This window comes from Typopeltis vanoorti, chromosome 10 (assembly GCF_054136105.1).
Source record: "Typopeltis vanoorti isolate ZY-2024b chromosome 10, IOZ_Tvanoo_1.0, whole genome shotgun sequence".
In the NCBI taxonomy this organism is placed as follows: Eukaryota; Metazoa; Arthropoda; class Arachnida; order Uropygi; family Thelyphonidae; genus Typopeltis; species Typopeltis vanoorti.
Window position 1 is genome coordinate 128534334 of NC_143558.1, and position 25572 is coordinate 128559905.

General features: G+C 35.9%; 2 protein-coding genes across 5 annotated transcripts in view; one reads left to right on the plus strand and one right to left on the minus strand.

The window, feature by feature from the left end:
* LOC150102783 (tubby-related protein 3-like) overlaps positions 1 to 25572 on the minus strand; it is a 514140-nt gene that overhangs the window by 183380 nt on the left and 305188 nt on the right. The gene's annotated exons all lie outside the window — the stretch shown is intronic.
* Positions 1 to 25572, plus strand: part of LOC150102784 (protein king tubby 1-like) — a 393182-nt gene that overhangs the window by 92223 nt on the left and 275387 nt on the right. For both annotated transcript variants that reach the window (XM_090398898.1, XM_090398894.1), the window contains exon 2: positions 21030 to 21109. The gene's annotated coding sequence lies outside the window, so the exon portion shown is untranslated. The remainder of the gene's footprint in view (positions 1 to 21029; positions 21110 to 25572) is intronic.

Here is a 25572-nt window from a genome sequence, read left to right on the forward strand (position 1 = left end):
TCCCTTCCCCAGTAATTCAAGACACCTTATGACATGCCGATTATTATATGCCCGGATGTTTTCGTTTGACCACTGTTAGGCTCTCAGGTTGGTTGAACTATTGGCAGGATTAAACACCCGTCGTTCAAAGAAGCAATTTTATTTAGATGAAATTCCTCACGTCGGCGACAAGATTTTAATGCACCCGGCTGTGGATCGCCAGAGCAATAAAAGTAATGTGTGCGGGCAAGTAAATATACACTTAAAAAAAAAACAGGAATGACCAAAAGTAAGAAGATGGGCATGCCTATAAATGGTCTTCAAAGTAATATTAGAGAAATAAATTCGTTACTAAAGAAAAAAGATATACCAAAAGGAGATTTGAGAATGAATATATAGAGAAGCATTTGGTAAGTTCATCCCGAGTTTAGAAAATTATCCTCGATCAAAATTTTCTCAGATAATGACGCACTTGGGTAAAGAAGTAAAACAAATATAAATCATACGATAGAAAAGAAATATAATGAAAATATCACATTGAGCTAGGGAGACATAAATCTAATAATGAAAAAAAGAAGGAAAAAACCGAACCCAACACGGGTTTCATAGATTATGATAGAGAAACCGCGATATTATATTCCGTCTCTTTTGAATTATCTCAACAGCCCCCCCCCCCCTCTCACACCCCAAAAATTGAATACCAATAAGTAGAAGATATACAGATCCCGGAAGCAATGAAAGATTGTTAATAATTTGTTTGGAGTGTTCTGATATTTTATAATTTAGGACAACAGACCCTAAATTTCCGAATAAGGCAGCTTCAAAATCTCCAATCTTCGGCAAAAATGTTTATTTTTAAAAGGCTTATGTAAAATTTGAAATCAAATCCATACGGCGAACTCCACTTCGATTTGTGGCATTACAGTCCAAAGCCGTAAACATAAATTCGACGCGTTTACTTAAATGGATAATGCTATCCCACGTGGTGTAAAGAGATGCTTTGTTTTGTGTGTAAGGCATTTGCTTCAGCGATGCATGCCTTGCCTCCTCTTACATGTTCAAAGAAAGGAGGCTTTGAACGCTTAACAGCTTAAAGGCTACAATAGGATATACATACGTAAGTAGTTTTGGATGGAATAAATCCTTTGCTATTGTACTTGACTAGGGTCCCCCCCTCCCTCACCTTTAAACAAGCCTTTCGTTTGCTAATACAATTATGAGTGTCGTTAAATCTGCGTGTGGCAATTTATGTGCGAAACCGCCACAGCTCGATTGTGTACATGACTTGTCTTTCAACGTTCTGTTTATTATTTTTATGATCCCCAGGAAAAAAAAAAACGAGCAACAGCGTTATTCTTCCTATTGACACCTTTTCTCTGTCCGAAATTCCTAACCGAATCCATTGATAATGTCATATACATGTTTTACAATCACGTATGAAATTGTGGTCTTTCCTATTCACAGTTCTGCAAACGCATCAATTCAAGTTGCATTATTAGATCAAGAACGAAACCAATTGTTGACAACTGCTTTAGCGATATTGTTACACGAATGATTTGCAGATAAAGAATGAAGGCTACAATAGGATATACTTGAACTCCATTCTTTTATAGCAACATGATTTAATGACTCAAATGCCATTAAGGCAGTTGTTTTTACCCTAAGTTTTAAATTTTCAAAGTGGTTTATCTCTTACCATGTTCGGTTTGTTTACCGAACATGGTAAGAGGTATAATTCTGTACAGAGGCTCTGAGGATGAAGTAAATGAGCGTGACAACAATTCTTTTGAGCCAGCTATTATGCAGTGGCGTGGAACGAACATCCTTCAAGAACCAGTGCACGTATAATCATGTAACCCACTTCTCCATCTAATTGGATATAACTTTTGCTAAGAATAATAGTCCGTTCTCTGACAAGGAACTGCAAACATTAATTACAGCTAATTTACTGAAAATGTAAACGTGTTTAATGCTTTCTCTTCTTACCAATTACTCCCAGATTTCCACTGAAAGGAGCCGAGTTCGTGCCCGGTGTACGTTTAATTTGACCAAACCTAACCAAGTCCATTTCTTAGCGACGCAAGACACTGAATTTGTGTTCGTATCACGTCAGAATTCCTCTGAAGCGTACAAAAATTAAACAATTAAAATATTTCTTAAGTTAGTAAACGCATGTTCTTTGAGTTAACTTTATAAACCGTACAAACGCTTGTTTGGATCGCCTATTTTGTACAATTCGTGTCCTTGAGAGATGTGCTCTATCTATTTATATCCTGTTGTGGTGTCCTTATGTGAGATATGGGTGGCATCTAATCTTGAATCACTAAATATTTCAGCTTTTTTTTAAGTGACCTTTGTAGGTCACTTGGGCTTAGTTTACTCAATCAGCTTGTATGCTTCCTAAAATATTAGAAACCATTTGCTATTGGTCACATCTCCGTATGATGTTGGGTCTGTAAAATCCATGCCTGGGAACCAACGAAACTTTGCAACTTTTGAAAAATATTTCACTGAATATTTCCCACGTAGATTTTTTACTTTGATTTATTCAGGCTTCACACAAAAGTACAGGGCATTTATTATTAAGAGAAAGTGACGTATCTCTTGGAGTAAGTCTTTTTACGAAGAAAATCTTCAAAAGTTAAGAAAATGAATAAGCAATGATTTAGGACAGATGTCGAACATAGCGAGTTTCCGTCTTACAGTTCTGACAGTCTACCTTGAAATTACGATGCCGTTACCATAACAACTGGCTTGCTTGAACTGGACTGAGTGAGTGATTTGCAGCACAAATAATCTTCGATGTGCTGTTCCCAAGAAGGAATAACAAAAGAATATTTGCTTCAGGAAAAGAACGACACATTTGATCAGTGCTGATTTATCAGTCCCTATTAGGATTGTGTCATAAGTTTGTAACATTTTCAAGCTTTTAATTCACTAATTAAATTGTAAACAATAGTTATGACAACAATGGCTTATCAGCAAGAACGATAAAATAATCCAACAATGACATTTATTGTGATTCACTGCACGTAGATATTGTTCGAACTGTAAACATCAGTTCTGGAAGGAGCAGAGGTTTTTTTTAACATATTAATTTTATTTTTAACTAAGAATTAGTTGATTGATTTTCCTTAGTAATCTACGCGATATGTCAGTTTCCTGGCATCATTGTGTTTAATATTAGCTAATTATTTAATTGAAAAATTATTAAATAAGCGTAGAAACTCCGCTAGGTATAAGTGCCACTTCCCAGCTGTAGAAATGGTGTTACTACTATTTCACGATCATTTTTAATAATGGCTTTTTTAACGGCCCCACTTATCTGAGAGTTATCTGGATTGCCACATATGTTTAACAGACGTTATCGGAAAAGACTTGAATCCATTAATTTCTCCAAGCACGCGTTTTTAACTGCGCAATAAAACTTCTTTCAGATGCACTTCCACTCTCAAGGAAGAGTATTGATGAAACCACTTGATGTACATTAAAAAATTGCAACCAGAAAAGAAAAAAGAAAGATGAATCTAACATGGTAAAAATGATGGCACTTACCTCTTCCGAATTTACCATGTAAGGCTCCGTTGGCTGCTAATAGAAAAGTAAGCGTAATAACAACTTGACTTGTAACGTTCAGAGAGGGACTATTTTCTCCCCCCTAGGAGAAGATGTCATATACGTTCTGCTTGAGGACACACGCTTCTTGACTGTAAAACGAAGATGCTCCAAGAGCGTATCTTTAATTCATCGTGTGGGGATGACGACATAATTGAATTCAACAGACAAACAAAAACTCCAAAATTTCAGCATCTGAAAGAATCTTTAACTTCCGGTTAAAACCGGAAGTCAAAGATTAAAACCAGAAGTCATTTCACTGACCGAAGTATTCTTCAGATTTCTTTTAAAGATAATTTATCGAGTTAACCTCCGATAAATTCATACCCTTCTTTTGCTAGTAATGCTTTATTCACTGTCATTTAATATTAACAAGTATGATGATGTAAACCGTCGAGGTTACTGCATGTTTTATTTCAGAATTTTGTAGAAGCAAAAAAAAATGTAATTGGCTGTGCAAATTTTGAATTATTCAACAGAAGGAATGACCTTTTGAGAAAGTTATTTCGCCTTCGTTCAATATTTAGGTTCCTAAGCCATTCTGTTTGAAAGAAAAAACTAACATTCAAATGTAGACACCCAGCATTGCTAGTACGGTTTCCTGATAGGCTTGGTCGCTCTCTCTATCTGTACAACTCTCTCTCTCTGTAATTAAGCAAAAAAGTTGATCATTAATATTTAAAACCGGTTGACTTCACTGAAATGAAAACGAAGATTGAAATGAAAGCGTACTATTAAGGGATATCCAAGCAAATACTTTACCATCGTTAATTATTAGCATGGTTTTATTATTAATGTGGTGAGATAAACAGGCATTACGATAGTGTTTGCTATTATCATTCAATGGGGACACTAAAATTATTCTCGCAATGGGATGGGGACAGGTAATGAAATGGTCCTAAACTTTGGGAGGAGCTGCCACCTAATCTTCAGAATAAAATTAGGATTATAATGTATATGGAAACACGTACTTTAGCACAAGAATATGTTGTTGATTTAACCACAACAAAGACGAAAAGTTAATTATTTCAGCAAGTCGTGATGCTATTTTTCTAGGTGTGCTAATTTGCATTTGTTAATCAAAACGTAAATTGTTGTCAAATCCATTATTTCTGATTAAGTGTCAATAATGGAAAATACTCAGAGAAACGTACTTGCTTAAGTCGTCTTTTTGGCAGGATTTTATTTTAACAAGAACGAATTAATCCAAATAAATAGCCCTGAAAGTCATCTTAACATATTATCCATTAAATGAGTGAACTTAGTTCTAACTGACATTTTTAATCAATGCGTGAAATTTCTTCGTATAATTTTTTTAAATAAAAATATTATTAAAACAGAAAAAAACAACAATGCTACAGAAGGCTATTCAATTGTTAAATGTTCCAACGATAACCATTGTTGCATCAAACAGTATTTAATTATAGCAATTGTTACGTGAATGCTGTTAATTCAATAATTGTAGTAAATACTCTTATAGTAAGACGGTATTTAATACAGCAGTTGTTGCTGTCAATTAGTGTTGAAACAACATCTGTATTAAATACTACTTGATCACTAACTGCAATAAAGACTGTAGGATTAACAATTTAAATGCTCTAACAATAAATATTAATGACGTAGGTAAAATATCCAATGCTCAAAGGAGATAGATCCCGTTCAATACTTGCAGCTCCGTGAATTGTTTGTCGATTGCATTTTGACGGTCACGAAACAAATTCGTATTTCTAGGACTTTCACCTCTTAAGCCATTCATGAAATATTCTAAATGCCATATTTAAATTATTTTACATAGTCGCTACCTTCGCAAATCCTTTAGCACGAGTTAGCTATTTCCGAATTATATTAGGAAGGCATGTGTGGGCTGTTCGTTGCATTTCCTTTATTGGAACGGACAGGGTTGATTGATTTCCACCGCAGATAGCAGCTAAGGGCCGTTGAAACAGCGAGAATTCTGTAAATAAATAAGGCTGAGGAAACATCCAGGGACGGTTGAGTTGGTTGTTTTCTAGCGAGACATCTGTGATATATATTAGCGGGTATTGCAAAATCCGGTTGCAGTGTACGTCTGCAAATCAATTTACGCGAAGGATGTGCACCTTGACGTTATTCGCACGCAACTGCGGACCAAGGTAATTCCATTTGCACTAAGCAGTGGTGTCACCGCCTGGCCTATTGTTCGTCAAAAAGAGAGTTAAATTCACATCTTCTGTGCGTACTGCGATGTGTCAGTTTTCGTATTTCCTTAAGAGAAAATTGAATTTTATTTTTCTTTACTACTTTAATGTATTTGGTTCGTGTGTAATGACAGAAATGTCACTATACGCGTAGATAAAACAGAGTATAACGAAATGGAAAATGATGGAGAAAGCCTACACTTAAATAATATAAATACTGCAAACGATGCGCGAAAACTGGAATATTTAAAACGAAAATGATGTGCGTGCTGCATTTTTGAGTACTTTTTTCAACAATAAAATGATTTGTATTGTTCGAAAATAAATGAAAATTTGCCATTGTTGAAGACTTCACATGTATTTATATGAAAGAAATATTTCATTGTTGCTAGTTACACATTTCATTTGCAGCTATTAACACCATTTTATGAATTAGTCGATTGATAATTCTGTTTGATACACAATAAATATTTGTGTATCAAACAATATATAATGTATCAAACCTATAATATATAATAATACCGTTTCATATAGCTTACGAAATATATAAATTGAATTATTTTTCTCTCTCAAATAGGAAGTATTACGAAGTCCACTTATTCATAATATCATTCTTTTGATCCAGCAGAACGAGCAAAGGTGTTTCTTCGTCTATGATCTCTTATGCTTTTAAGCGTCGAGATTTTTCCAAAGAGATTTCCATGCCGTCCTTCCCAAGACTTGTTCTTTTGCTTCTTTCCAGTTAATTCCCTGCTTTTCCAATTTTTCTTTAATTTCCTTTGTCAACCTTTCCTGGTTCTGCCTATGTTTCTTTTCCCTATTTTCTGGCTTTCATATACAATTTTTGCTATTCTTCTTCCATTCGATTGAGATGTCCAAACCATCTCATTTGGGCTTGTGTCATGAATTGATTCAGAGGTGCAACTTGAATCTCTTATAGTTTGATTTCTTATTCGTCTAGTCTTGTTTTTTTACGCCACTTTCCTAAGATATTTCATTTCAATTGTTTGTAGTTTATTTCCTTTGTTAAACACCAAGGCTAGCAACTGTATGTTAATGTTGGTGCACTGCCATTTTGGTATTCTGGGTAACTTCTTTCTTATCTAGAAGTGGGCCTTTCATTGCATAGAATAGTTTTATTCTCCCAGGTATCCTGTTATTAATTTCTGTGTGTCTAGTCTACCATCTTCTTGTATATATGATCCCAAGTATTTAAAGGAGTGGACTTGTTCCAGTTTGATGGTTCTCTATTTTTATTGTGTGTTTTGGTTGGTTTCTAGATATGAACATTGTTTTAGTTTTATTTATATTTATGGTCATATTCCTTTTCTTTGTTTCTTCATACCAAATGTTGATATTGTACTGCAGATCTTCAGCTGTATTTGCTAGAATCACTACATCATCTGCAAAAGCCATGTGTGAAATCCTAGTTTCTTTCAGTTTCCTGTATCCTAGGTGGAATTTTTTTGTTTTTTGTTTGGCATGCCTTTAAAATTTCATCCATTACTATAACGAAGAGAAGAGGGCTGAGGATACAGCCTTGCCTCACTTCTACATTTGTTTAAAATTCTTTTGAACTATTATTACAGGTTCGTACATAATTTCTATTACTTTTGTAGAGGCTTTGTATGGCTGCTTTTAAGTTATCTTGTTTTTCTTTAATGTTTGCCATATTAAGCGTCTGGGAACTCGGTCAAAAGCCTTTTCCAAATCTATAAAACATCCTGCAGTTCTTTTTCATATTCCAGTGTTTTCTCTGATATTTGTCTAAGACTGAAGATAAGATCCTGTGTGCTTCAATTTTTTGGAAAGCCATATTGCATTTCGTCCAGTGTATCCTCTATTTGGTTCCTAAGCCTCTCTTCTAAAATACGGGCATACAATTTTCCGCTTAAAAGTGAAATCCCTCTATGGTTTTCACATTTACGGTTATCTTCTTTCTTAAATATGGGGATTATTATTGCTACTTCCCAGTCTTTGGGAATAATTTTCTTTTTCCATACGACATTGAATAGATGTCAAAGAAATTTTATGGCTTTCGTTCCTAAATTCTTTACCATTTCTGGTGTTATTTGGTCATGGCCTGCTGATCTTCCCAGTTTTATTTATGTATTTATTGCTGCAAATAGTTAATTTGCATTAATTTCCTCACTTTGATCTTCTATTTTACTCGCTTGTTTTGCTCTCAGGGTTCTATTTTTTCCATGTCCTGCATCTTCCAATAATTCTGTTTCCATCTTTCCATGATATCTTCGGAATTTGTGAGTAGCTTTCCATCCTTATTTTTGACAAACTTTATGGGGGAAGTCATTCTCTGACCTCATTCTTCTTAAAACATTATGGAAGAGTTTTTGGTTTCTTTTAAAATTTTGTTCTCAAGTATGTCCGAAATCTTCCCAGCATTTTCTTTTCTCTTCTCTCACTAAGGTTTTAACTTTATTTCTTTGGTTGTTGTATAGTTATCTATCAACCTGTAGCTTTGATGTTATATATCTCTTCCACAACTGTTTTTTTTTTCTTTTTAATTTCTTCTTTTATTTCTTCATTCCACCAGGGTGTTTTGTGTTTCTTCTGTTTATTATTTAATGATACACCACAAATTTCTTTGCTTGTTTCTAGAAGTGTTTTGAACTGAGTACCATAGGCTTTCTACATCTTAGTTTTCATATCTCTCTCTTTCTACTTCTTCCATCTTCTCTTCTATTTTACTTTTATACTCAATGGCTGTTTCTTCTTTCTTTCGTTTGTAGTTCTTTATCTTAACATTCATTTCTTGCTACTTTTTCTACTTTTATTTTATGGATTGTTTCCAATACTAATGAATATTGGTCACTGCCTATTTCAGGACCTGTATAGACTCTTGCGTTTTTTGAATACTTACAGTACGATCTGCTTATGATGGCGTAGTCGATTATAGATTTTTCGTTTCTATTGGGCTCTTCCCTGGTAAACTTATGGATTTCTTTATGCTTGAACATAGTATTCGCTATAACTAAATTATTTATAAGGGCAAAGATTTATTATTCTTTCTCCATTATTATTATTCCGGGTTATTTCTCCTTGTGATCCCAACACTTGTTTGGTTTCCTCGTGTACTTGATTCCCTACTCAGCTATTAATGTCTCCTAGCAGTATAATATACTTTTGAACTTTTTCAATTTTTTTTGTAAGAGTTCGAAGAATTCATCTTAAATTTCTTTTTTAGCATCATTATCATTTGGGCCATATGTCACAATTACAGTGAATACTTGGTTATCTGATTGAAAATCTATAGTGATTGTCAACAACCTTTCATTTATTACTTGCCATTTGGTAATCTATTCTTTGAGATCTGGTTTAATTATGCAAGCTACCTCTTGTTTTCCCCATTCTCTTGGGTTTACCACTGAATAGAAAAGTATATATCTATCTTTCATTTTCTGGCAACCTTTCTTTTTTTGTTTCTGTGACTGCTAGCAGATCCAATCTCGATTTTATTAAATTCATCTATTAATTCGTCATCTTTTCCATGTAGACTTTTAATGTTCCGTATCTCGTGTACCTTTTTCCTCGCTTTGTCGTTAACCATTTAGGCAGTTCGGCTATCTCTTTGTTATTTCTTTTATTGAGTGAAATTTTAAGGTTTGTAGGGGATTAGCCTTCAGTACTCGAGTCTGGTGATGGTGGGGCTGCCACCTTCGAGGACCCCAGACCGGCCTATGAGAGAAGTGCTATCCTGTTGGTCTTCGGGAGGTATTTTATTTACCTCCTACCATCCATAGTAAACTGACGAACATTACCAGATCCACCACCAGAGGACGCTTCCGATGGGGTTTATAAGTGTCCTCGCACGGGTTTACATTTTTTGTTTTATTTGGTGTAAAATTATGGAGCCATTCTCATACGGAAATCACATTTAAAAAATTGAACCCTCCCCAAGTTCAAAGAAAGTGAAACCTTACAAATCCGATGCTTCCATAAGGAGCTTCCAGGTGGATGCTCCTTATGGAAGCATCGGAGCAACCGATGCTTCCATAAGGAGCATCCATAATCACTATGGCTGCTTGATGATGATGGTTACGATTATTTTACGATTAATTGGGTACAAAAAAGCAAATATCATTTAAATATGAATAGTTATGAAAGAGGAAAACAAAAAACGGAAATTTGGAAGAAGATTTTAAAGGATCATTAATGGAAGTAATAATACTTTACTGGAGACATCATTCCAAGAATTGAAAACAACATATTATTAACATACGAAAGAATCAGGAAATTGAAATCCAATTGAAATCAAATACGCTGTACCCTTAAGTTATATTTGTAGTCGGTGTGGCTTTTATTTACAAAACAAACTGCTCGGGGATGACCACACTGCAGTTAACATGATGCACTAGCATTATTGCTTTAGTTGCTTCAGCAATAATTGTAAGCAACTAATCCAAGTCGACTTCTTTTTTCCCTTTCCTACAACTCCTCCTTTTACTTGTGTCTATTTATACAGAATTGCTCAGAACTAAAACAGCTAAGAAACAATATATTTCGCATTTGGTCAAATTACATTGAACGAGGCGCTTCGTAGCGATGTCCCCAACAGAAAAACAAATGAGGAAAACATAAATTTTCTATTGGATCTTCTGTAGAAATTTAAACAATCTGCTATTGATGTCATCAACAATGGTATTGTTGTGTAAACAATGGTCAGCAATTAAACGTAAATCTGAATTTGAAGCACAAAACTGTACTTGACTTTAAGGATACCTATGTATATACTATATATCCACTCTACGTGTCATTTTACCTGTTTTCTCATTTCTAAACGATTCTAACAACATGACGTTCATTTAAACCCAATTCTCCATAAATTCAAGATACCATAAGCGTCCAATAGAATATTTAATGAAATATCAAGTCCTCAGGTGATTTTCTCTAAATGGCTTTTCTCTACAGTGGTATTGATTTCCGCCGTGTAGACATTGATGAGTACTTCTTATGTCTTGAATAGGGAAGAAGTACTGTGGCGGTAGTTATTCTAGTTAAGATTATACCGTCAGACATGCTCATAAAATGGATAAAATTACGCTGCCTCTTCCGACCCTTTAGAAATAGCATTTATGAATTGAGCGCGGGGTAAAAGCGGTCGCATCCTCTTACAGAAAGAAAGTAATAAAATTGTGAAATTAATTTTCAGATTTATTGCTGGCTATTGTGAAGACGAGCTCTTAAAATGGCAAAAGCTCCGCTATGTGTCGGAAGCCAAAGATTCATCAAGTTTATGGCCACTTTCTAAATACATAATAAAGCCACTTAGCTTACGTATCATTATTAGAAAGGTGTCGGCCATTAGCATACAGTGAGAAAGCTAAAACTGCTTCACAGTATGTAAATGATTGATATCGATCCTTCTACGATGTGCCTGCAGCTTCTACCCATTGGAAAAATTAATGGATGATTAGGTATCGGATTTCTGACGAACATATTTCAATTGATTTGGTCTTGTTCGCGTTACAAATACAACAAATTCAGGGAACTATTTGTAAAATGACGATGGCCGAGATGGGCCTAAGGATCGATGGTGCATTCTAAAGCTGCCTGGTTTCAATTCGGGATCATATTTGCACTTTGCGCCATCTACAGTGCCACTCATCAACTAAAGTGTCAATAATCAATATTAACATCTGCACTGACAACATTACCGTCATTTTTACAAGGTCCTATACGGCAACAGATATCGTTGTCCATAATGACCAACAGCGCACTCGTATGTTATCAATGTTCAGTTGTCAATTTGATCGATGGACAGTTACTGTGCGCAGACTCAAACTGTCATCATAACCTATGTAGTGTTTTTTTTTTATATATACAAAGCGGTTTCCACTCAGTTATTAATTTATGTGAAAGATCATCAACTTTAACATAGCAGCGGGACCATATTCGTGTACTAACGTAAGAATGAAATAAAACTGTCACGAATCAACAAATGTAAACCGGAGTGAATTCTATTGAGTTCTGATATATTGCAGGTAATAAATGTTCTAAGATTAAGGTTATGTGCCGAAAGGAAGCAATTATCCATAAAGATGTTTTATGGGATCCAAAGGAATAAGAGACTTTGATGATAGCTTAAGACAAAGTGAAAACTAAGATACAAAAATAAAATTTATTAATGATGCCATCCGTAGATAGCGTGCTATTGCAAAGGGGAAAAATGCAATGGAACGAAAGAGAGTTGGTGATAATGACCTACTTGAGTTATAATAGGGCTGATCATTCAAGGGAGAAAAACTTTTTTTTTATCGTGGGAGCCAATGAATATTTCTCACTTAACCCTTACCACTGCCAGTATTTCTTTTAATAGATAACTTTGCAAAACGTGTATGTTCCTTTGTACAAAGGTTCGGCATAGCTTCTAATAATCTCAATATTCGTTTCTTAAATATTTAAGATGAACGAAAGTTAATTTGAAAGTTTTTTCGGCTCAGTACACATTTCTTTGCATTTTAAATGAAAATATATTTTCAAATAATTTCAAACATTCTTAGTTGCATTCATTTCGAGCTAGGAAGACCATCAATACCTTTTATTTATGCTAGACGTATGAAATCAACAAGAGTTCGATATTTAAAAAAATTAATAGCATTACAATTCCGTGTTTTGACCTTTATGTTCAGAAACGTATGCATCTCTCTTTCTATTCTCAGGTGTTAAAGTTAGCACCGAGCTAGTCACATGACCTCTGGCCCATTGTAATATTACCTTCGACAGGCCATATGATCTCGATATCTTATTAATTGAATAACCATGTGGAACCAGAAATTCATCGTGGCCTATTCATTTCACAATATACTTAAATCCCTCATCTCCCTCGCCTGCATATCTCCGAAACGCCCGAACTGTTACTACCTCAGGTATTCCATTTATTCCCATCCTCGTAGCACAAAATCTCAACCTTACATCCCTGATAACACTTTTACTCGGCTTCTAGCGTTGACCTTTTGCTCCTGCCATATACTGAAAAATTCCCCTACATTCGTTCTACAGAACCCTTTTAGCAGAATGTTTGTCAAGTGTCTCCTTCATCATTCGATCAAAATTTTGCAATCCACAAATCTTCGTTCTCTGTTCATACGAAGCAGCATTCCACAGACTTGAAACTATGTTGGTCACCTGTTTCTGAACAGCCTCAACTTCCACATTCCCTTCAAGAAACGCAAATAAGTATCCAAATGATCTGCCGTACTGTTTCGCCAGTTTTTGCAATATGACCTTTAAACTTAAGCTCCCTGAAAACCAGGACCCACAAATTCAGAATCATCAATTTCTAGAAATAAAACATCATCAACACTCGTGACATATTTTGCACTCGAAGATCATAATTCTATATTTTGCCAGACCAAACAAACACAATTATCTTTTATTCATAAGGTCAGCTTATTCAAATCTTCCTGGAGGATTTCTCTGCCTCTTCTTTACTATTGTCCTTCCGAAAATTAGTCTCATCAACAAACAACTGAATATCACTCATTAAACTACTTGTGTCATTAATATCGAAATTAAACAGCAGTGGACAAAACACAAAGCCTTCCAGAGCACCACTAGTTACTACTTAACCTTGGATTGCACTCCACCATACAAAAGTCTTCTGATAGCCATTCTGCTATTCATCTCATCAACCCCAAATCCATTCACTCCATTTTACTTAACAGATTATCATGCGGTATCCTCTCAAACACTTTAGCAAAGTCCCAGAATATCACATTGGAGGTATTTTATCTTTTATCAAACTCTCGCTATTATAGAAGCCGAGTAAATTGTTAAGAAGCGATCTTCCCTTAACAGTCATGCTGCCCTCTGTTAAGTATCATGTTCTTATCCACCCATTCTTAAATTCTGACTGTACCCAACCCTTCTGAAACCATAACCACCCCTCCTGAGATAGGATTACGTCCGATTTCGATTCATCTTCAAGTAGTGACGTCAAAATTGAATTATAGTGCAAAATATATGTAAATGAATAATAAAAAATAGGAAAAAATCCATAAGATCACCCATGGTATATGAAGCCTTCTTAGGTGGGGCTGCATAAAAAAAAAACCTATCTTATCCTTATTTCATTCTTTCGGGACTCTTCCAGAGCTGAAACCCTTATTTCACGCCAAGTAGATTCGAATATACTGCCTCTCATCAGTGGTTAAATTCAGCCAGAGCTCTCCGGGACCAGGCCCAGGAACATTTTTTTTTTTTGTGACTTTTCTCCGTTTACGGTAATTAAGCCTAACGCGAAACAGACAGCAAAGGCAGGTTTTTAAAATGTGCATATGATTGGTGCGGTATTAACAAAAGATCGCGCAGCCGAAAGATAAAAGCATAGCTGACAGTTGAGTTGAAATGCTAACTCTCTCTCCAACCGAATTCCATATGTGAAACTGCCATAACAACATTCACTATATACTGTATATATTTCTTAGTTTTAACATGATCGGTTGAATTTTATTGCTGTTTTGAGGCGAGCGAACTTGCACATCTAATTAATAACAGTAGATTTTAGTTAGATACTGTGTTTGCCGGTTCAACATATGGTTTTGCTTGAATATATAGAGCACAGCTTCTGTATGAGGGGACATGTGATTCATTCGTTAGTGTCGTTTTTATCCCAGTTGTCTCTAATTGCACTATTTGTTGAGAAATATATTACACAGACTGCTCATACCTTATTCACTGGCATAATAAAAGAAGTATTTGTTTTTATTGCTTTGTGCGGTATAGTGGCTATTGGGGGAGGGCGTGTTGTTTACCGCTGCAAGCGAGTTACTATCCCAAGACGTGAACGTGTTTAAGACTTTTTTCGTGTGCGAGGAATATGCGAAACTTTTAAATTTCTTTTTTCGAAAGCAAAATCAGTGATGCTAGTTATAAGCGAGGACGAGTTATATTTGAGTAAATACGGTATTTCAATTATGGATAAGTACATTGGTACCTTCTTTAAACGGAAAAATATCTCGGATGACAATGATAATACAAAACGAGTTTGTAATGACAGTTTTTGTGTAGTTTCTGAAGAGCAAGAGGTCTGTAACGAATCCACAGAAACACAGAATTCCCATCAGTTGCAATGCAATAATACCCTTAACGAAAGGAAAGATTTGCTGACTTGCTGGACACTCGACCAGTGGATCTCATTCAAAGGTAAATACAATTGGTTATTTTGTATAGGGACCCCGGAACTATTCGTTTAGAATTTAACCACCGGTAGTCATTGACAAGACTAACTTTGCTGGTTGCAACTCGTCTGCCATCATCGATAATATCCCGCTTCCCATTTTGTTCTCTCTGTCCTCTGAAAAACAAAAACAAAAGAAACTTTACACGCATTTCTTCTAACCGTGTCATTCTTTATTAACCACGTCTCGCTGATAATTCCTGGCCAAGATATACTAATCAAAAATAAGAATTCCTCACGCACATTCCTAACACTTCTAGTTTTAGTACATTTGATAGCCAGTTGAGTCTACAGAACTATTTGCTCAAATGCTCTCTGCGTGGACACCAACCTCTTCCAGCTTCTCTGCTTCTACTTGTCGGATCCCTCCTTGACCAGCACTTCCTTCAAACAACGAATTCCAACAAGTCACATATGAGTAAATGTTTCGATCTTAAAATACTACTGATTGTATTTCTCTCAACACATGTGTATAAATACAGCGGAAGTCTTTTGTCAGCCATATTGACCTAGTGGATAGCTACTCTACTCAATAGGTCATTTATGCTTGCGAATATCTTTGGGTGCGAGACCAATATTTTGATTGCTGGAGCCCTGAAGATGTACCATGTTTGGTCTCTGGAGCATTTTTCCAAATTCTGTAAAATAAAGAAAAAATAACTATAGCCCCCCCCCCCCCTCATGCCACAACGTTTCATGTGTGGAAGTTACACAAAAATATAAAAAAACGGAATTCTGTTAAGCTGAATTCGTAGGTGTAGTGTATATTTCTTTTCCACCACAGAGTCTGTTCAATTGTGTTGACTCAGTTTCTTCCATTCAACCACTATCCACATACTCTTTTTCTTTCGTTCTTTTTTATCTTCTTGTTCCTCCCCTTTCCGGTAGGTTAACCCCATTAATCACCTCTTTCATTTCCCCTCGCGTTTGTCCCCAGAGTAAGTTGCCCATTAAGATGACTGAACTTTGTGTTAATTACTTTAGCACTAGCAGAAAAACGGATGTCTCCAACTACTGCCGGTCTTTAGTTAAACCTTCTCTTATTAGATGCCCTCAACTCTTTTCATTTCGAAGTTTGTGGTCTGCTTAGAAACTGAGTACACGCGTGCAGATCGGTTTCCTGTGTTTGTTTACTCTGAGGGCGCAGAGTCAGACTTGTCTGGCAATAATATCTGCATGTAAAGTGCCCGCAGAATAGTTGGATTAATTACACTCTGTTATCCTTTATTTGCAGTGAAGGAAACTAATTTGTGGATTAGGTCGTAACTTTACGCTTTTTTTTCCTTTGTTAGCTCCCTTTTTGTATTGAGCAAGCATTCTTTAATGTAAACTTATTTCCAAGTTGGAATATTACAGTTTTTATTATTTCTGAATTGAGTTCATTGTTACGTACATGATTCAATTTCAACAACAATCAAATGATATTTTAAATATCACCGACTTGCTAATTGTTTAGAGTTGCAAAACAATTTTAAATAATGCGAGAAAAAAAATAAGGATTTGTTTACGTGATTCTTTATATGATTTTGATTCATTTTCGGATAGTTAGGAACGAATTTGAAATGTAAATTTTCAAATGAGTCTTAATAGTTTTAGATGGATTAGATGAAAATAGCGTTGAACTCTACTGAAGTATGCGAGTTATGTTTAGTGCAGTAATTGGAATATAATGGCTTGACTGAAACGATGCTGACGTTACATTTGCTCCACAAGAGATCAGCATAAATGCAAGGATGCGTAAAATAACTTTTGTCACCAAGTTTATTGCATATGATTCCACTGTTGTGGATTAGTTAAAGTGGAATTGCCTTAAGTGCTCTTCAAGTGTCTTTGGACCTGTCTACATGAAACTACCCACATGGATAAGCGCATAAATGGGAATAACTTAAGGAAAAGATTAAAAAAAAATATATTTTATCAAGGTTTTCTTAATGGTATATTAAAAGTTAATGAGCTTGACTATACTTTTGGGCTCCTACCAAATAGTTCTTCCTACATTCGCGCGAGTTACTATTCGCTTCCTGACGTCGCAATCGTATTCATTCGTGCGTGATAATGTACGCAAATATTTCCGGATTTCGTGCTGTTCCAGAGATGACGCGTGGATTGTCTCGTGCAGACTAAACCATACCTTTTGTCTTCGTGTCAGATGAGATTTAGCGTCATCATGCAGAACTAGGTTTAGTCTACATACAACGATTGGAATACGAAGGCGCAATCCTGTAATTGTTGTAATTCTCTCCTCTCTAATACTCCACGTGCAGAATGCGTTTTGAACGAGAAGCCACGTTGACAGGCGAACGGAGTGGTTTAAATTTCATTCCTAGACAAACATTGAAGTTTGTTTTCCCCCAATAACTGCGCACCGAATGAATCTCAATGGACATTAACTAACTCTTCATTTCTCTGGGTGTGCTATCAACCGTAATACTGACTTGCAGAGTGTACTCGGAGATTTAGAGAAGTTACAACTATTTCTTCTATATTTGAATAGTGTCCTCGTGTTTAATTGGATAATCTCTATGTGGTATATTGTTGTGTAACAATGCGCACCTGCCTCACTAAAGCGGATCTTCAACCTCGGAAGATAACGCACGTGAAGGACTAATTTGCATTCCGGTTTGGAACTAACTACAATTTTGCCAGCACGAGAATCCTCTGCAACGCATTATTAGGTTGCCTGTTGAAATTTCCACAATGAACATCGGTAATATTCGTGCATAAGAAGTTAACTATAACTAAATACTAATTAAAGTGTCCTGCTCAGGTTAGGAAACCTCAATGAGGTCGCCCTTCGATGGAATGACTGGAGTTGGAATCCAGTCTGACACATGGAACGTTTATTATTATTTCTTTACGTGGCACCTCCAGGGATGGAGGAAGCCTACTCTACAGCTCTGTCACCACCACCCAATCCACCAACTACAACAAACCGCAACTACACCAACACCCACCACTGCTATTTTCACATACACTCACAAACATCCATGTCCACGGCAGGATTCGAACCCGCAGCCGTTTGGCTGGAGAACGGATACGCTAACCACTCGGCAAACCCAACCGGCATATTTAGCCTATTAAATAGGGGATCGATCACTGAAGTCGGTCCGTCTTTTTAGAGAGATAAGTTTCGTGCGACTAAATGCTGCTTATCTCTCTAAAAAGCGCATGTCCGGGACGCATGCGCTCTACACTGAAGGAATGGCATGCTCATCTGTGGTTACCCGGCTTAAACAATTATAAGGACTTATCTGCTGATAGCGAGGTAGTTTTTTTCCTTATGTAATTCTCTTCCACGAAATACTGTAGCCCTGTATACATTAGTTCCCTGTGTAAGGATTTTTTTTAAATTCATTTATATATTTATTTTATATTATCCGGAAACCTGCTCTTAGAGACCTATTATGGAACTTTTTCCAGGAATTTTTATCCTCCAGTTAGCTGGAGGCTTACTCAACAAATCTCGCCACCCGTTAGTTGGAGAACTGATAGGCTAAGTTCCGATGAACCAGGCTGGCAGGTTGGTTTCATGAACGAAGATGGTTTTGCTTTTCCAAATTAACAGACGTCATACATTGGCCTTGTATTCGTTAGTTGTTTCAGACGTAATTCTAAACAACCCATCCTTAGAGTTGAGCATTTATAAACAAGAGTACTGTGCCGATTTTAGAAATAGTTTCCTTGCACTGCATGCAGATATCTTCTTACATTCACTATATAGCTTTTTTCAAAGAATGCTGTTGACCCATAGCTAATTACAACAAACTTCCGACGTGGCACTCGAGTCAAAGGGGATTTTTACCCACCGAAGAGGTTTAGAGAAGAATCCGATGCGATGCACTGTACATCCTGCTCAGGTCGTTTTCACAGGGAAAACAGCATTGAATACCCATCCTCTACTGAATTTCCTCTTGTTCTTTTATCGAACTGTATTTTATTTCTTTTGATTATTTACTTTTACCGGCTGCTTAAAAAAATACGATCTTCTTCGTAGCAGATGCATTGCAAACTTCATTCAATTAATCTCTGCGTGTTCCACATTTGTTACAATTTGTAAGGACGGAGCAGTTAGCAGGTCATTCATCTGCTCACTGTGAAGACGCTGAAAAGAGCTGACAGCCAATTTTCTTCCGGACTGCCAACAAACGAAGCAGATACACGTCTGACAGTGAAACATTATCTTTCTGCACGTACGTCTCATGTTTTTTTTTTTATTATTATTCTTTACCCGAGTTACCACTTGCCTGTCTATACAACTTAAGATGAATATTTTATATTTTAGCCACAGCTTACATGTTTCATAAAACTATGACACTTCACACAAGGTAATTTGATGTCCTTATTACACGACAGGTGATGCTAATAGTTGTCACGTTTTTGCTATAGATAGATACCAAATTATATTTTCTATAGATAGATACCAAATTATATTTTCTATAGATAGATACCAAAATTATTTGCTATAAATATAAATAGATAGCATATATATTTATGAATTATGACAATATCCATCTAGAAAAAAAAATTCAGATAATGACAATATCTAGAAAAAAATGTCCAGATAACATATGTTGCATCGCATGCATTATGTATACAATTAATGAAAAAAATTAAATGGTGTATAATGTTTTTTCATTAAAAGTATCTAATTCTAAAGATTTTTCTATAAACAAAATTAAATAAATTGACATATTTTAGTTTTCAATATAATATTAGAAAGAAAATAGAAATAAATACGATACAGGTGTAAGTTGTTGCCTTAACGCTTTTAATTTATAACGATCAAGTATTTTTTATTGATCGCTGGTTGGTTAAGAGAATCCGTTGAGTTTTAATCATACGTTTATAAACAGTCTCCACTAGCACTTCGCTTTCTTTAATGTTGCTACTTCTTTACGAGGATAACAGATAAATAATTTCGAATTTCAACAGTTTTCTTAAGTAGTTGTAAGGAAGCAAATGAAAAATGCATCTTGCACGTCCTAGTTACTCTACCTCGCTTTGATTCGGCACTTTAGTTTCCTGCTCTGATAATTGGAGTGTTAATTTTTGCTTCCAACAAGAAAAGGAAGAGATAACAAATGGCCTGGGGACGCGAATATCGAATGCCGATAGCGCCATTCCCCCGCTTCACTTACTGCAACCTTTATCTAGCCTGATATCACTTAACGAGGTTTTATTGCAATAAAAGCCATTTGATAAATTCCGCTAATTAGCCAAGTTAATGGGTTCATATCTGAATAATGTTCGCGCGTTAATACGTCTACGCCGGGAAATTCATTGTGTGTGCTTTTGTTAATTCCCTGGAATTCTTGTAATTAAACATTTTGCAGTAAAAAACATAAGTTTTCCGAGCATGCTATGTAATTAAGGTAATTTCTTACGTCCAACAAGGAAGCGTTGTTAACAGGACCCTAACTGATGAGGGCACATTTAAATTATTGTACAGATACTGCATGCGTGCGCGCGCTCACGGGTACAGTCAGTTGCCGCCGGACTTACTCAACAACAATTGTCCACAGAAGCATTAAAATGCTTCTGTGGACAATTAAAAAAAAAAAAAAAAATTCTTTGACCAAATGGCTTTTACACGTGGTTAAGGAATCTATTTTTGTAGGTTTAAATTATGGCTCTTCAAATTTAATTCCATTGCCACCGTTCGTGCATTAAAATTGAGTTTTTTTTTTTTTGTGTGTGTGTGTGTGTGTTAATCTGCGAATGACACACACCCAAAATAATATTTCTATTATAATTTATATTCGAGCCATTACGTCACAATATATCGTAACTGAATTACATGAACAGCATTTTCTGCACGCAATTAAATATGCTGTTATTAGCATCTGGAAATTGTGATGCGCGGATCACGATATTAACAAACAGTAATTGATTCCAGAGAGACTAAAACGAAATTACAGAGAAAAAAAAAAATTAAGAAATTGCATATAGTCGGATAGTTTCGGTGCCTTATCAATAGCCTTTATATGATTGGGAAAAAAATCTGAAATGTTTTATGAATATTGCAATGATCTTTTTTTTTTTTTTTTTTTCATTTTCAGGAAAGAAAGTAATTGAAAACAATTCCATCTTCGATTTACAAGCTTTCAAGCAGATTCGGATGCTATTACGATATCATACGGTAAGCAGTGATTCGCAGTAATTTATGAAATTTTCATTTAAAGAAGTAATTTCAGTTACGATTGAACCAAGCAAACCGAAGCTCAAGTTATTTCTTAACTTTACGCGCTAAAATATGATTTTTTTAATTCATTTATTGAAGATATACTGTTGCCACCTGGTATGAGTAAGGAGAACCTGCTGTTGCTATGGAAGCATAATGTTACGTTGATCTCAACAATCAAACACAGGAAACGCAGCTTAACTGGATTCTTCAGCATTGTAGCACACGAATACGCAGATTGTCAGCTCATTTTAAATATATGTATCTCAGTATAAATATTGTTTAATTTACATGTTTATTTTATTCACTTAATTATTGCTATTTTGCATTTTTATTTTATCACAAACAAGCAAGCAAAATATTTTATATACTGTATGGTTTAGGACTCCTGTATTATTAAAACCTCTGACTAATTTTTAACTTTAATTTTTTATTTTGCTTTGTGTGAAACCCATTTTATTAAGAATCACTTTCTGTTCTCAAAGGCATTAATGTGAAGAATGTTTGCATTGAGAGAATACGCACTGCATCAGGCTCCACCATAATGATTATAGTCCTTCCATATCTGGTTTATGTACAGCTAAGTAACTCGTATGAAATTGAATATAATTTATAGTTTGTCATAAAACTTGACTGATAATTAAATTAAATGCAGTGATTTAATTGTTGCATGTTTATTGCGTTTTCTCGCGTGCGCATTCTAATAGGACCGTTGTTTGAGCTGGATTCAAAATGACATGGCCTCGTTGCATGCATCACTTCATTCTTATCAGTTTAATGTGCGCGCTTGTTAATAATAAAAGCACAGGAGGAGAAGTCAGTGAATAATTACCGGTGTTTGTTTTATGAACTAGCTTATTTCATATAAAAAAGACCACAGTATTCGTGATAAAGTAGCAGTATATATGGATTATAAACCGCACGCATGCGGAATTTTTTATTTATTTTTTTATTTTTCAGAATGCAATATAACAGTTATTTGATTTTGAAAAAAAAAAATTAAAAGTAAAATTTAGAATATATATATATATATATATATATATATATATATCGTGGGATCTCTGCCAAAATAAGAACACCTAAACGAATATTTTACGCAGTTTGGGGATGTAGTTGCTCTCAAACTATTACTTAATTCTTCAACAATACACACACACACACACACACACACACACACTAGGGGGCTTTGCCCCCCTACGGCGCCCCCCCACCCCCCCGAGTTCCGGGTTGGTAAATAGAAGACAAAAAACGTGACATAAAAAAGTTTAAAATTTCGGCTTATCTTTATATATATATATAGAGAGAGAGAGAGTAGATATATAGAGAAGACCCAGTGTGAAATAAAATGCTGCTAGATAATAAAATATCAGACTGATGAATACTTTCGATTATTAAGATTTGTGCTCCGTCATATGGGAATTAAAAAATAATAGGCATTCAAATATCAAATTTTGCTCAACTGATTGGCAAAGGAACATCCTTAGTATTAAAACCGAATCAAACTAATCCTCTATAAACTGACTGTCATACGGAAGCGAAACATGAACCATATGAAGATAAAAAACGACTTCAAAATACAGAAATTCTTTAAAAAATGCGAAAACAAATGAAGAAATGTGTTCTCTGAATTTAAACCAATCATTTACTACAAAGGGAAATACAAACAAAAATGTAGAGAACATGCAAATCGAATGGACAATAATCGATTACCGAAATTGTTATGTAGATAGGAAGGGAAAAGTACAGACTATAGAAGATCAATATTGTAGAAAACAGGCGTGGGGGGGGGGGGGGGATAGAGTTGAGTCACCTAAACATTTTCGTTTGACTTTTGTATATACTGATAAAGGAAAGTCAAGGAATGAAGTAGCACACGCACATACATAGGAATCATTTCTTCGTATATTTATCTCGTCTTCTTAGGTGTTCACAAATGTCTCGTGGTCTTGCGTTTCTTTCCAGAGCCAGTGCTGTGTTCATTTATAACTCACGCAGATATTTCGATCCGAAAGAAAATGTTTTGAGAAAACTAACATTTACTTCGGATGGTGGAACGTAAGAAAAGCAGAAAAGGTCGTTTTTCCGAAGTTATTCGAGGAAACTTGGAGTGACAGAAAGAAAGTGAAGTGTGGTGTTGTACAGATGAGGTAACACACGGAAATCTGCAGGTCATTTCGCGGTTGCTGCTCCATCTCACTTGTGAAAGTCTGTTCGTCGGAAATACCGACTGTCAAAAAAAAGGGATTCTCAGAGGCAGGAAGATGATAGAAGAGAAGTTCGCGGTGCATCGAGGCCATAATTGGAAGTAATATCCATACGCTGCGTCAATATTCAACCAAGGAGTCTCTCTCAGCGCGCCTGATAAGGATGCGAAGGCAGCACGTGGTGCGGTTTTGATATTTCAGCCGCATACTTCAAGTCCGAGATATGCGAACTCCTCTACTTTATTACAAATGGATGCTATTTCGAAAGTGGTGGCTATTCTCAACCCTCGTTGCTGTTTTAGAGTATGTTTTAAACCTACTGATGTATTGATTAATGAATATTTGATGAGAAAGTGAATCGATTTTAATATTAATTCTTCGTTAGTGAAACTGCTATTATTCCTACGATTGTGAAAAAGGTTATTTCTTCATAAAAAATAATCGAAAATTGTCTTTGGCGTATGAACCATATCATTATTTTGGTATTTGACATTGTTCAGTTAATATTTCAATGAAACGTTTGTGCATTTTGGTGTGAGGGATCTAGCTATGATACCTGTGTCATCGGCGTAGAGTGCAGTGATGGGTGGTGAGAGCTTGGGGAGGTCTGCCATGTAAATGGAAAAGAGGAGGGGAGATAGTAGGGAGCCTTGGGGGACGCCAGACGTTATCTTTCTTTCAGTAGATCTGATTCCTTCTGTTTTAATTTTCAATTTTCTATGATATAAGTAAGATTTGATGAGTTGGATGAGCGGTATTGGGATGCCTGCCTTGTGTAATTTGTACAGTAGCCCGTAGTGCCGGAGCTTGTCAAATGCCCTGGGCAATGTCTAAGAAGATAGCTCCTGAGTGCATTCGTAACCTTGAGTGCTATGTTCTATGACTCTGTAGATTTGATGGGTTGTTGAGTGTCCTTTTCTGAAGCCGAATTGTTCACCAGGTATTATTGTTGTTTTCTGTTGCTTCTTGGATTCTTACAAGGATTACATGTTCTGCTATTTTGCCTATGTAAGATAGTAAGCTGATGGGCCTGAAGTTTTGTGGGAATTGTTTGTCCTTTCCTGGTTTGGGGATTAGAAAAACGTCTGCTAGTTTCTAGCGTTCTGGGTAATGTTTTAGTCGTAACATAGCGTTGTTACGACTAAAATTGTTGATGGCTACTAGGTGCCTGATGCCCTTGCGGGGAAGTAGCTTAAGTGCTCTATTCGGGATCCCGTCAGGGATTTCTTGGTTTTTAGTTTTTTGATGATATGGTATATTTCTTTCGATGATGGGTTCTGGATTCTGGACAGGATTGTGTTCCGAGTTATCTTGCGTACTTGCTTAAAGATTTTCTGGATGACATTTAGGTCTGCGGTTGTCATAGTTAAAGCTGCATTGTCTTTCCAAGCAGTCTGCAAAGGTTTCTGCTTTTTCTTCTTCCGCGTATACCATTTTGTTTTCCCCTTGGATTGGGGGATATGTGCTATGCTTGGAGCGAAGTGTCTTCGTAATTTTCCATACGTGTTGCTCTTCTGTATTTAGTGTTCTGTTTTGTTGTTCCATTGTTGGTTGCGATGGTCTTTATGTGAGTATCTGACTTGGTTTGTTGCTTTGTTCATTGCTTGTTCATCTATGGGGTCCATGGTTTTTGGTATCGTCTTCTTAGTCTGTTCTTTTCTTTGATGAGTTGTTTGATCTCTCCCAGGAGTTTATTTGGGAATGTTTTTGTGGTTGTGATTGCTGCAGAGGATATTGCTGTCGCTATCTGTTTTTCAAATGTTATAACTGCTCTTTCCATCTCTTCTGTGTGGTACTGAGCCGAGATTTTTCTTGAAGGGCTGTAGGCAGTTGGTTCCAGCGTACTGTGTTGGTGCTGTCATTTGTTGGGTTCTGTATAGTGCCCAGCTGTAGAATGATGGGGTTATGGTCTGAGCTTAGCTCGTTTACTGACTGTATTTGGTAGTCGTATGGTATATTCTGTAGTTTAGCTGTGTCGAGGACATCTGGATGGCCAGTAGCTCCATAGTGAGTGAGTTCTGTTGGTCCTATTATTGCCATATTTCTTGAGGTGGCGTATGTGTTGAGTATTTTTCCATTGTTATTGGTGTTTCTACTGTCACAGGTCGGATATTTGGCGTTGAGATCTCCAACTATGATTATTGCCTTTCCTGTGTAGTATTTCATCTAGGGTTGTTTCTAGGAGTTTTTTATTTGGACGGTTATAGGCTGCAAATA